Source organism: Chiloscyllium punctatum, unplaced genomic scaffold (genome assembly GCF_047496795.1).
Source record: "Chiloscyllium punctatum isolate Juve2018m unplaced genomic scaffold, sChiPun1.3 scaffold_477, whole genome shotgun sequence".
Classification (NCBI taxonomy): domain Eukaryota; kingdom Metazoa; phylum Chordata; class Chondrichthyes; order Orectolobiformes; family Hemiscylliidae; genus Chiloscyllium; species Chiloscyllium punctatum.
In genome coordinates this window covers 140814-151658 of record NW_027310211.1, presented here as the reverse complement: position 1 = coordinate 151658, position 10845 = coordinate 140814, and positions in this window count along the sequence as shown.

The window sequence follows — 10845 nt, the reverse complement described above, 5'->3', positions numbered from 1 at the left end:
GGGTAGCCCGGCCGGTTTGACCCGGCGGTTCTGCCGTCGGTCTCGCCTTCGAGGGCGGAGCCTCCCCCGTGTACAGGCCGATTTTCGTGCATTTCAAACCGTGGGAAGCGGTCCAAAAGGGGATGGGAGTGAATGTGACTGCTCATACCGACCTTGGCGCTTCCGACCCGGGTAGCTCAGCCGGGTTTGACCCGGCGGTTCTGCCGACGGTCTCGCCTTCGAGGGGGGAGCGTCCCCCCGTGTTCAGGCCGAATTTTGTGCATTTCGAACCGTGGGAAGTTGCCCAAAAGTCGATGGGAGTGAATGTGACTGCTCAACCCGACTTTGGCGCTTCCGAGCCGGGTAGCTCAGCCGGGTTTGACCCGGCGGTTCTGCCGACGGTCTCGTCTTCGAGGCGGGTGCCTCCCCCGTGTACAGGCCGATTTTCATGCATTTCGTACCGTGGGAAGTGGTCCAAAAGGGAATAGGGGTGGACGTGACTGCTCATACCGACATTGAGACTTGTAAGCCGTGTAGCTCGGCCGGGTTTGATCCGCGGGTCTGCCGACGGTCTCGTCTTCGAGGCGGGTGCCTCCCCCGTGTACAGGCCGATTTTCGTGCATTTCGAACCGTGGGAAGTGGTCCAAAAGGGGATGGGGGTGGACGTGACTGCTCAACCCGACTTTGAGGCTTCTAACCCGGGTAGCTCGGCGGGTTTGACCCGTCGATTCTGCCGATGGTCTCGTTTTGGAGGGGGGAGCCTCCCCCGTGTTCAGTCCGATTTTCGTGCATTTCGAACCGTGGGAAGTGGCCCAAAAGGGGATGGGAGTGAATGTGACTGCTCATACCGACTTTGGCGCTTCCGAGCCTGGTAGCTCAGCCGGGTTTGATCCGGCGGTTCTGCCGACGGTCTCGTCTTCGAGGCGGCTCCCTCCCCGTGTACAGGCCGATTTTCATGCATTTGCAACGGTGGGAAGTTGCCCAAAAGGGGATGGGAGTGAATGTGACTGCTCAACCCGACTTTGGCGCTTCCGAGCCTGGTAGCTCAGCCGGGTTTGAACCGGCGGTTCTGCCGACGGTCTCGTCTTCGAGGCGGCTCCCTCCCCCGTGTACAGGCCGATTTTCGTGCATTTCGAACCGTGGGAAGTGGTCCAAAAGGGAATGGGGGTGGACGTGACTGCTCAACCCGACTCTGAGGCTTCTAACCCGGGTAGCTCGGCCGGGTTTGATCCGGCGGTTCTGCCGACGGTCTCGTCTTCGAGGCCGGTGCCTCCCCCGTGTACAGGCCGATTTTCGTGCATTTCCAACGGTGGGAAGTGGTCCAAAAGGGAATGGGGGTGGACGTGTCTGCTCATACCGACTTTGAGACTTGTAAGCCGGGTAGCTCAGCCGGGTTTGTTCCGGCGGTTCTGCCGACGGTCTCGTCATCGAGGGGGGAGCCTCCCCCGTGTCCAGGCCGATTTTCATGCATTTCCAACCGTGGAAGTGGTCCAAAAGGGAATGGGGGTGAATGTGACTGCTCATACCGACTTTGAGACTTTTAAGCCGGGTAGCTCAGCCGGGTTTGACCCGGCGGTTCTGCCGACGGTCTCGCCTTCGAGGGGGGAGCGTCCCCCGTGTTCAGGCCGAATTTTGTGCATTTCGAACCGTGGGAAGTTGCCCAAAAGTCGATGGGAGTGAATGTGACTGCTCAACCCGACTTTGAGACTTGTAAGCCGGGTAGCTCAGCCGGGTTTGACCCGGCGGTTCTGCCGACGGTCTCGTCTTCGAGGCGGGTGCCTCCCCCGTGTACAGGCCGATTTTCATGCATTTCGTACCGTGGGAAGCGGTCCAAAAGGGGATGGGAAGTGAACGTGACTGCTCATACCGACTTTGGCGCTTCCGAGCCGGGTAGCTCAGCCGGGTTTGACCCGGCGGGTCTGCCGACGGTCTCGCCTTCGAGGGGGGAGCGTCCCCCGTGTTCAGGCCGAATCTTGTGCATTTCGAACCGTGGGAAGTTGCCCAAAAGTCGATGGGAGTGAATGTGACTGCTCAACCCGACTTTGAGACTTGTAAGCCGGGTAGCTCAGCCGGGTTTGACCCGGCGGTTCTGCCGACGGTCTCGTCTTCGAGGCCGGTGCCTCCCCCGTGTACAGGCCGATTTTCGTGCATTTCCAACGGTGGGAAGTGGTCCAAAAGGGAATGGGGGTGGACGTGTCTGCTCATACCGACTTTGAGACTTGTAAGCCGGGTAGCTCAGCCGGGTTTGTTCCGGCGGTTCTGCCGACGGTCTCGTCATCGAGGGGGGAGCCTCCCCCGTGTCCAGGCCGATTTTCATGCATTTCCAACCGTGGGAAGTGGTCCAAAAGGGAATGGGGGTGAATGTGACTGCTCATACCGACTTTGAGACTTTTAAGCCGGGTAGCTCGGCGGGTTTGACCCGGCGGTTCTGCCGACGGTCTCGTCTTCGAGGCGGGTGCCTCCCCCGTGTACAGGCCGATTTTCGTGCATTTCGAACCGTGGGAAGTGGTCTAAAAGTCGATGGGAGTGAACGTGACTGCTCAACCCGACTTTGAGACTTGTAAGCCGGGTAGCTCAGCCAGGTTTGACCCGGCGGTTCTGCCGACGGTCTCGCCTTCGAGGGCGGACCCTCCCCCGTGTACAGGCCGGTTTTCGTGCATTTCGAACCGTGGGAAGTGATCCAAAAGGGAATGGGGGTGAACGTGACTGCCCAACCCGGCTTTGAGACTTGTAAGCCGGGTAGCTCAGCCGGGTTGGACCCGGCGGTTCTGCCGACGGTCTCGACTTCGAGGCGGGTGCCTCCCCCGTGTACAGGCCGATTTTCATGCATTTGCAACGGTGGGAAGTTGCCCAAAAGTCGATGGGAGTGAATGTGACTGCTCAACCCGACTTCGAGACTTGTAAGCCGGGTAGCTCAGCCGGGTTTGACCCGGCGGTTCTGCCGACGGTCTCGCCTTCGAGGGGGGAGCCTCCCCCGTGTACAGGCCGATTTTCGTGCATTTCCAACGGTGGGAACAGGTTCAAAAGGGGATGGGAGTGATTGTGACTGCTCAACCCGACTCTAGGGCTTCTAACCCGGGTAGCCCGGCCGGGTTTGACCCGGCGGTTCTGCCGACGGTCTCGTCTTCGAGGCGGGTGCCTCCCCCGTATACAGGCCGATTTTCATGCATTTCGAACCGTGGGAAGTGGTCCAAAAGGGAATGGGGGTGGACGTGTCTGCTCATACCGACTTTGAGACTTGTAAGCCGGGTAGCTCAGCCGGGTTTGATCCGGCGGTTCTGCCGACGGTCTCGCCTTCGAGGGGGGAGCCTCCCCCGTGTTCAGTCCGATTTCCATGCATTTCCAACCGTGGGAAGTTGCCCAAAAGGGGATGGGAGTGAATGTGACTGCTCAACCCGACTTTGGCGCTTCCGAGCCGGGTAGCTCAGCCGGGTTTGACCCGGCGGTTCTGCCGACGGTCTCGTCTTCGAGGCGGGTGCCTCCCCGTATACAGGCCGATTTTCATGCATTTCGAACCGTGGGAAGTGGTCCAAAAGGGAATGGGGGTGGACGTGTCTGCTCATACCGACTTTGAGACTTGTAAGCCGGGTAGCTCAGCCGGGTTTGATCCGGCGGTTCTGCCGACGGTCTCGCCTTCGAGGGGGGAGCCTCCCCGTGTTCAGTCCGATTTCCATGCATTTCCAACCGTGGGGAAGTTGCCCAAAAGGGGATGGGGAGTGAATGTGACTGCTCAACCCGACTTTGGCGCTTCCGAGCCGGTAGCTCAGCCGGGTTTGACCCGGCGGTTCTGCCGACGGTCTCGTCTTCGAGGCGGGTGCCTCCCCCGTGTACAGGCCGATTTTCATGCATTTGGAACCGTGGGAAGTGGTCCAAAAGGGAATGGGGGTGGACGTGACTGCTCATACCGACTTTGAGACTTGTAAGCCGGGTAGCTCAGCCGGGTTTGACCGGCGGTTCTGCCGACGGTCTCGCCTTCGAGGGGGGAGCCTCCCCCGTGTTCAGTCCGATTTTCGTGCATTTCCCACGGTGGGAAATGGTATCTTTCATTACGGGGACAAGGGTCTGAAGCGGTGAAGTCAGTAACCGGCATAGTTAAGGAAAGGGTTCGAATTTTCTCAACAGTACGAAAAAAGTGAGCAGGGAAGCTAGAGAAGGTGTCAGTGAGTCCCAAACGAGTGAACCGCAAAACTTAGGGAAATGCCCGAAAGCGTTTTAAAGGGTGAAATCGGAACGAGGAAATGATCGGAAAGTGCCTGAAAGTGCTAAATGAGTAAACAGAAAAACGAAGAAAAATGTTTGAAAAGAAGAAGTGAGTAACCAGGAAAACTTAGAAAAATGTTCAAAACGAAGAAATCAGTAACCAGGAAAACTTAGAAAAATGATCAAAAAGAAGAAATGAGTAACCAGGAAAACTTAGAAAAATGTTTAAAAAGAAGAAATCAGTAACCAGGAAAACTTAGGAAAATGTTTAAAAAGAAGAAATCAGTAACCAGAAAAACTGCGAAAAATGTTTAAAAAGAAGAAATGAGTAACCAGAAAAACTTAGAAAAATGTTTAAAAAGAAGAAATCAGTAACCAGGAAAACTTAGAAAAATGTTTAAAAAGAAGAAATCAGTAACCAGGAAAACTTAGAAAAATGTTATAAAAGAAGAAGTGAGTAACCAGAAAAACTTAGAAAAATGTTTAAAAAGAAGAAATCAGTAACCAGAAAAACTGCGAAAAATGTTTAAAAAGAAGAAATCAGTAACCAGACAAACTGCGAAAAATGTTTAAAAAGAAGAAATCAGTAACCAGGAAAACTTAGAAAAATGTTTAAAAAGAAGAAGTGAGTAACCAGAAAAACTTAGAAAAATGTTTAAAAAGAAGAAATCAGTAACCAGAAAAACTTAGAAAAATGTTTAAAAAGAAGAAATCAGTAACCAGAAAAACTGCGAAAAATGTTTAAAAAGAAGAAATCAGTAACCAGAAAAACTTAGAAAAATGTTTAAAAAGAAGAAGTGAGTAACCAGAAAAACTTAGAAAAATGTTTAAAAAGAAGAAATCAGTAACCAGAAAAACGGCGAAAAATGTTTAAAAAGAAGAAATCAGTAACCAGACAAACTGCGAAAAATGTTTAAAAAGAAGAAATCAGTAACCAGAAAAACTTAGAAAAATGTTTAAAAAGAAGAAATCAGTAACCAGAAAAACTTAGAAAAATGTTTCAAAAGAAGAAGTGAGTAACCAGAAAAACTTAGAAAAATGTTTAAAAAGAAGAAGTGAGTAACCAGAAAAACTTAGAAAAATGTTTAAAAAGAAGAAATCAGTAACCAGAAAAACTTAGAAAAATGTTTAAAAAGAAGAAATCAGTAACCAGAAAACTGCGAAAAATGTTTAAAAAGAAGAAATCAGTAACCAGACAAACTGCGAAAAATGTTTAAAAAGAAGAAATCAGTAACCAGGAAAACTTAGAAAAATGTTTAAAAAGAAGAAGTCAGTAACCAGAAAAACTTAGAAAAATGTTTAAAAAGAAGAAATCAGTAACCAGAAAAACTTAGAAAAATGTTTAAAAAGAAGAAATCAGTAACCAGAAAAACTGCGAAAAATGTTTAAAAAGAAGAAATCAGTAACCAGAAAAACTTAGAAAAATGTTTAAAAAGAAGAAGTGAGTAACCAGAAAAACTTAGAAAAATGTTTAAAAAGAAGAAATCAGTAACCAGAAAAACGGCGAAAAATGTTTAAAAAGAAGAAATCAGTAACCAGAAAAACTTAGAAAAATGTTTCAAAAGAAGAAGTGAGTAACCAGAAAAACTTAGAAAAATGTTTAAAAAGAAGAAGTGAGTAACCAGAAAAACTTAGAAAAATGTTTAAAAAGAAGAAATCAGTAACCAGAAAAACTTAGAAAAATGTTTAAAAAGAAGAAATCAGTAACCAGAAAAACTGCGAAAAATGTTTAAAAAGAAGAAATCAGTAACCAGACAAACTGCGAAAATGTTTTAAAAAGAAGAAATCAGTAACCAGGAAAACTTAGAAAAATGTTTAAAAAGAAGAAGTGAGTAACCAGAAAAACTTAGAAAAATGTTTAAAAAGAAGAAATCAGTAACCAGAAAAACTTAGAAAAATGTTTAAAAAGAAGAAATCAGTAACCAGAAAAACTGCGAAAAATGTTTAAAAAGAAGAAATCAGTAACCAGAAAAACTTAGAAAAATGTTTAAAAAGAAGAAGTGAGTAACCAGAAAAACTTAGAAAAATGTTTAAAAAGAAGAAATCAGTAACCAGAAAAACGGCGAAAAATGTTTAAAAAGAAGAAATCAGTAACCAGACAAACTGCGAAAAATGTTTAAAAAGAAGAAATCAGTAACCAGAAAAACTTAGAAAAATGTTTCAAAAGAAGAAGTGAGTAACCAGAAAAACTTAGAAAAATGTTTAAAAAGAAGAAGTGAGTAACCAGAAAAACTTAGAAAAATGTTTAAAAAGAAGAAATCAGTAACCAGAAAAACTTAGAAAAATGTTTAAAAAGAAGAAATCAGTAACCAGAAAAAACTTAGAAAAATGTTTAAAAAGAAGAAATCAGTAACCAGAAAAACTGCGAAAAATGTTTAAAAAGAAGAAATCAGTAACCAGACAAACTGCGAAAAATGTTTAAAAAGAAGAAATCAGTAACCAGGAAAACTTAGAAAAATGTTTAAAAAGAAGAAGTGAGTAACCAGAAAAACTTAGAAAAATGTTTAAAAAGAAGAAATCAGTAACCAGAAAAACTTAGAAAAATGTTTAAAAAGAAGAAATCAGTAACCAGAAAAACTGCGAAAAATGTTTAAAAAGAAGAAATCAGTAACCAGGAAAACTTAGAAAAATGTTTAAAAAGAAGAAGTGAGTAACCAGAAAAACTTAGAAAAATGTTTAAAAAGAAGAAATCAGTAACCAGAAAAACTTAGAAAAATGTTTAAAAAGAAGAAATCAGTAACCAGAAAAACTGCGAAAAATGTTTAAAAAGAAGAAATCAGTAACCAGAAAAACTTAGAAAAATGTTTAAAAAGAAGAAGTGAGTAACCAGAAAAACTTAGAAAAATGTTTAAAAAGAAGAAATCAGTAACCAGAAAAACGGCGAAAAATGTTTAAAAAGAAGAAATCAGTAACCAGACAAACTGCGAAAAATGTTTAAAAAGAAGAAATCAGTAACCAGAAAAACTTAGAAAAATGTTTCAAAAGAAGAAGTGAGTAACCAGAAAAACTTAGAAAAATGTTTAAAAAGAAGAAGTGAGTAACCAGAAAAAACTTAGAAAAATGTTTAAAAAGAAGAAATCAGTAACCAGAAAAACTTAGAAAAATGTTTAAAAAGAAGAAATCAGTAACCAGAAAAACTGCGAAAAATGTTTAAAAAGAAGAAATCAGTAACCAGGAAAACTTAGAAAAATGTTTAAAAAGAAGAAATGAGTAACCAGGAAAACTTAGAAAAATGTTTAAAAAGAAGAAATGAGTAACCAGGAAAACTTAGAAAAATGTTTAAAAAGAAGAAAATCAGTAACCAGAAAAACTTAGAAAAATGTTTAAAAAGAAGAAATCAGTAACCAGAAAAACGGCGAAAAATGTTTAAAAAGAAGAAATGAGTAACCAGAAAAACTTAGAAAAATGTTTAAAAAGAAGAAATCAGTAACCAGAAAAACGGCGAAAAATGTTTAAAAAGAAGAAATCAGTAACCAGAAAAACTTAGAAAAATGTTTAAAAAGAAGAAGTGAGTAACCAGAAAAACTTAGAAAAATGTTTAAAAAGAAGAAATGAGTAACCAGAAAAACTTAGAAAAATGTTTAAAAAGAAGAAATCAGTAACCAGAAAAACTTAGAAAATGTTTAAAAAGAAGAAATGAGTAACCAGAAAAACGGCGAAAAATGTTTAAAAAGAAGAAATCAGTAACCAGAAAAACGGCGAAAAATGTTTAAAAAGAAGAAATCAGTAACCAGACAAACTGCGAAAAATGTTTAAAAAGAAGAAATCAGTAACCAGAAAAACTTAGAAAAATGTTTAAAAAGAAGAAATCAGTAACCAGGAAAACTTGGAAAAAAACACTTAGAAAAATTTTCAGCAAAGTGTGAAAAATATTCTAAGTGTCAGCGGAGGAAAATGCTGCAGCATCGGGAAAGATTCGCAAACTTACACCGAACATGTGCTCCGAAGTGCCGGAGGAATTGGGTGAATTGAGCCCGGCAAATGGCCAGCTGTCGTTTTGTGCCTGCAGCCCGAAAACTTTAACTTTGTCTGTCGCGGAAGTCCGGACCGAGAAAAATCCAAACGGTTTTGACCGGACCGAGTTCCAGACCGATGCAGTCAAATTTGGAATTCAGACCCATTCAGTGCCACTTGTAGTTTTTCCGCAGTGAGGTTGGCGGGGTACCCGGAGATATATGGGAACACGATTTTTAGAACAAAATGGCGGCGCGGGACCGTTCTGAAAGGCATCCGAAAAAACGGTTCCACGGGCATAGCACTTTAATGACAGGTATGAGTGCATGCCGGAGAGCTCTTGGAAGTCGAATTTTTGACACTTTGTCAATTTTTTGACAGATTTGACAAACTCTTTCTGTCTGTTCTAAGAGTCAGTCAGAGACTTGTGCGGCGGTCTTTTGACACTATTGGAGGGCGGGCAAACCCCACGTTGACTCCGGCCGTCCCTCCACAGGCGCTCGTGTCCAAAATGAAGGCGAGAGACGCGAGTGGCCTGGTTCCCTTGGGTGTTGCCAAGAAGGCTGCGGGCTGACCGTTGCCTGAGCACTCCCTAAAGCCCTCTTGTGATGAGAGCAGACCTCGCCTGCCGCACGACCGGCTCTGGGAGTCGTTGGGCCGCTATTTGTGAATAGTCTGGTCCTCCTCTGCCACCCGGACAAGCGCGATGGCTCTGCCGCCCTGCGGTGCTCGTCACCCAGGTTTGGGGAACACGATACTCGTAACAAAATAAAAGGCGGCTCGGGACCTGCAGGCGAAAGGGGTCCCGTGGTGCTAAGCACGTCGACTTCGGGTCTCGGTGCAAGCCGGAGAGCTCACGGAAGTCTAAAGTTTTCGGCACGTGGTCGAATCTTTTCAAAGGCTTACCCGGCTCTTTCCGTCCATTCTGAGAGTAAGTCAGAGGCCGGTGCGGAGGTCTCTTGACAATCGGAGGGGGTGGTGGCCCTCCGCAGGCGCTCGTGTCGAAAATGAAGGCGAGAGACGCGAGTGGCCTGGTTCCCCTGGGTGTTGCCAGGAAGGCTGCGGGCTGACCCTTGCCTGAGCACTCCCTAAAGCCTCTTGTGATGAGAGCAGACCTCGCGCGCCGCACGACCGGCTCTGGGAGTCGTTGGGCCGCTATCTGTGAATAGTCTGGTCCTCCTCTGCCACCCGGCCAAGTGCGATGGCTCTGCCGCCCTGCGGTGCTCGTCACGCAGGTATGGGGCACACGATGCTCGTAACAGCAAATAAAGGCGGCTCGGGACCTGCAGGCGAAAGGGGTCCCGTGGTGCTTAGCACGTCGACTTCGGGTCTCGGTGCAAGCCGGAGAGCTCACGGAAGTCTAAAGTTTTCGGCACGTGGTCGAATCTTTTGAAAGGCTTACCCGGCTCTTTCCGTCCATTCTGAGAGTCAGTCAGAGGCCGGTGCGGCGGTCTATTGACGACCGGAGGCTCCCATGGGTGTTGCGATGAGGGTGGAGGGCACAGAACCTTGCCTTAGCACTCCCTAATAAAGCCTCTTGTGAAGAGAGCAGACCTCGCGCGCCGCACGACCGGCTCTGGGAGTCGTTGGGCCGCTATCTGTGAATAGTCTGGTCCTCCTCTGCCACCCGGCCAAGTGCGATGGCTCTGCCGCCCTGCGGTGCTCGTCACGCAGGTATGGGGCACACGATGCTCGTAACAGCAAATAAAGGCGGCTCGGGACCTGCAGGCGAAAGGGGTCCCGTGGTGCTTAGCACGTCGACTTCGGGTCTCGGTGCAAGCCGGAGAGCTCACGGAAGTCTAAAGTTTTCGGCACGTGGTCGAATCTTTTGAAAGGCTTACCCGGCTCTTTCCGTCCATTCTGAGAGTCAGTCAGAGGCCGGTGCGGCGGTCTATTGACGACCGGAGGCTCCCATGGGTGTTGCGATGAGGGTGGAGGGCACAGAACCTTGCCTTAGCACTCCCTAATAAAGCCTCTTGTGAAGAGAGCAGACCTCGCGCGCCGCACGACCGGCTCTGGGAGTCGTTGGGCCGCTATCTGTGAATAGTCTGGTCCTCCTCTGCCACCCGGCCAAGTGCGATGGCTCTGCCGCCCTGCGGTGCTCGTCACGCAGGTATGGGGCACACGATGCTCGTAACAGCAAATAAAGGCGGCTCGGGACCTGCAGGCGAAAGGGGTCCCGTGGTGCTTCGCACGTCGACTTCGGGTCTCGGTGCAAGCCGGAGAGCTCACGGAAGTCTAAAGTTTTCGGCACGTGGTCGAATCTTTTGAAAGGCTTACCCGGCTCTTTCCGTCCATTCTGAGAGTCAGTCAGAGGCCGGTGCGGCGGTCTATTGACGACCGGAGGCTCCCATGGGTGTTGCGATGAGGGTGGAGGGCACAGAACCTTGCCTTAGCACTCCCTAATAAAGCCTCTTGTGAAGAGAGCAGACCTCGCGCACCGCACGACCGGCTCTGGGAGTCGTTGGGCCGCTATCTGTGAATAGTCGGGTCCTCCTCTGCCACCCGGCCAAGTGCGATGGCTCTGCCGCCCTGCGGTGCTTGTCACGCAGGTATGGGGCACACGATGCTCGTAACAGCAAATAAAGGCGGCTCGGGACCTGCAGGCGAAAGGGGTCCCGTGGTGCTTAGCACGTCGACTTCGGGTCTCGGTGCAAGCCGGAGAGCTCACGGAAGTCTAAAGTTTTCGGCACGTGGTCGAATCTTTTGAAA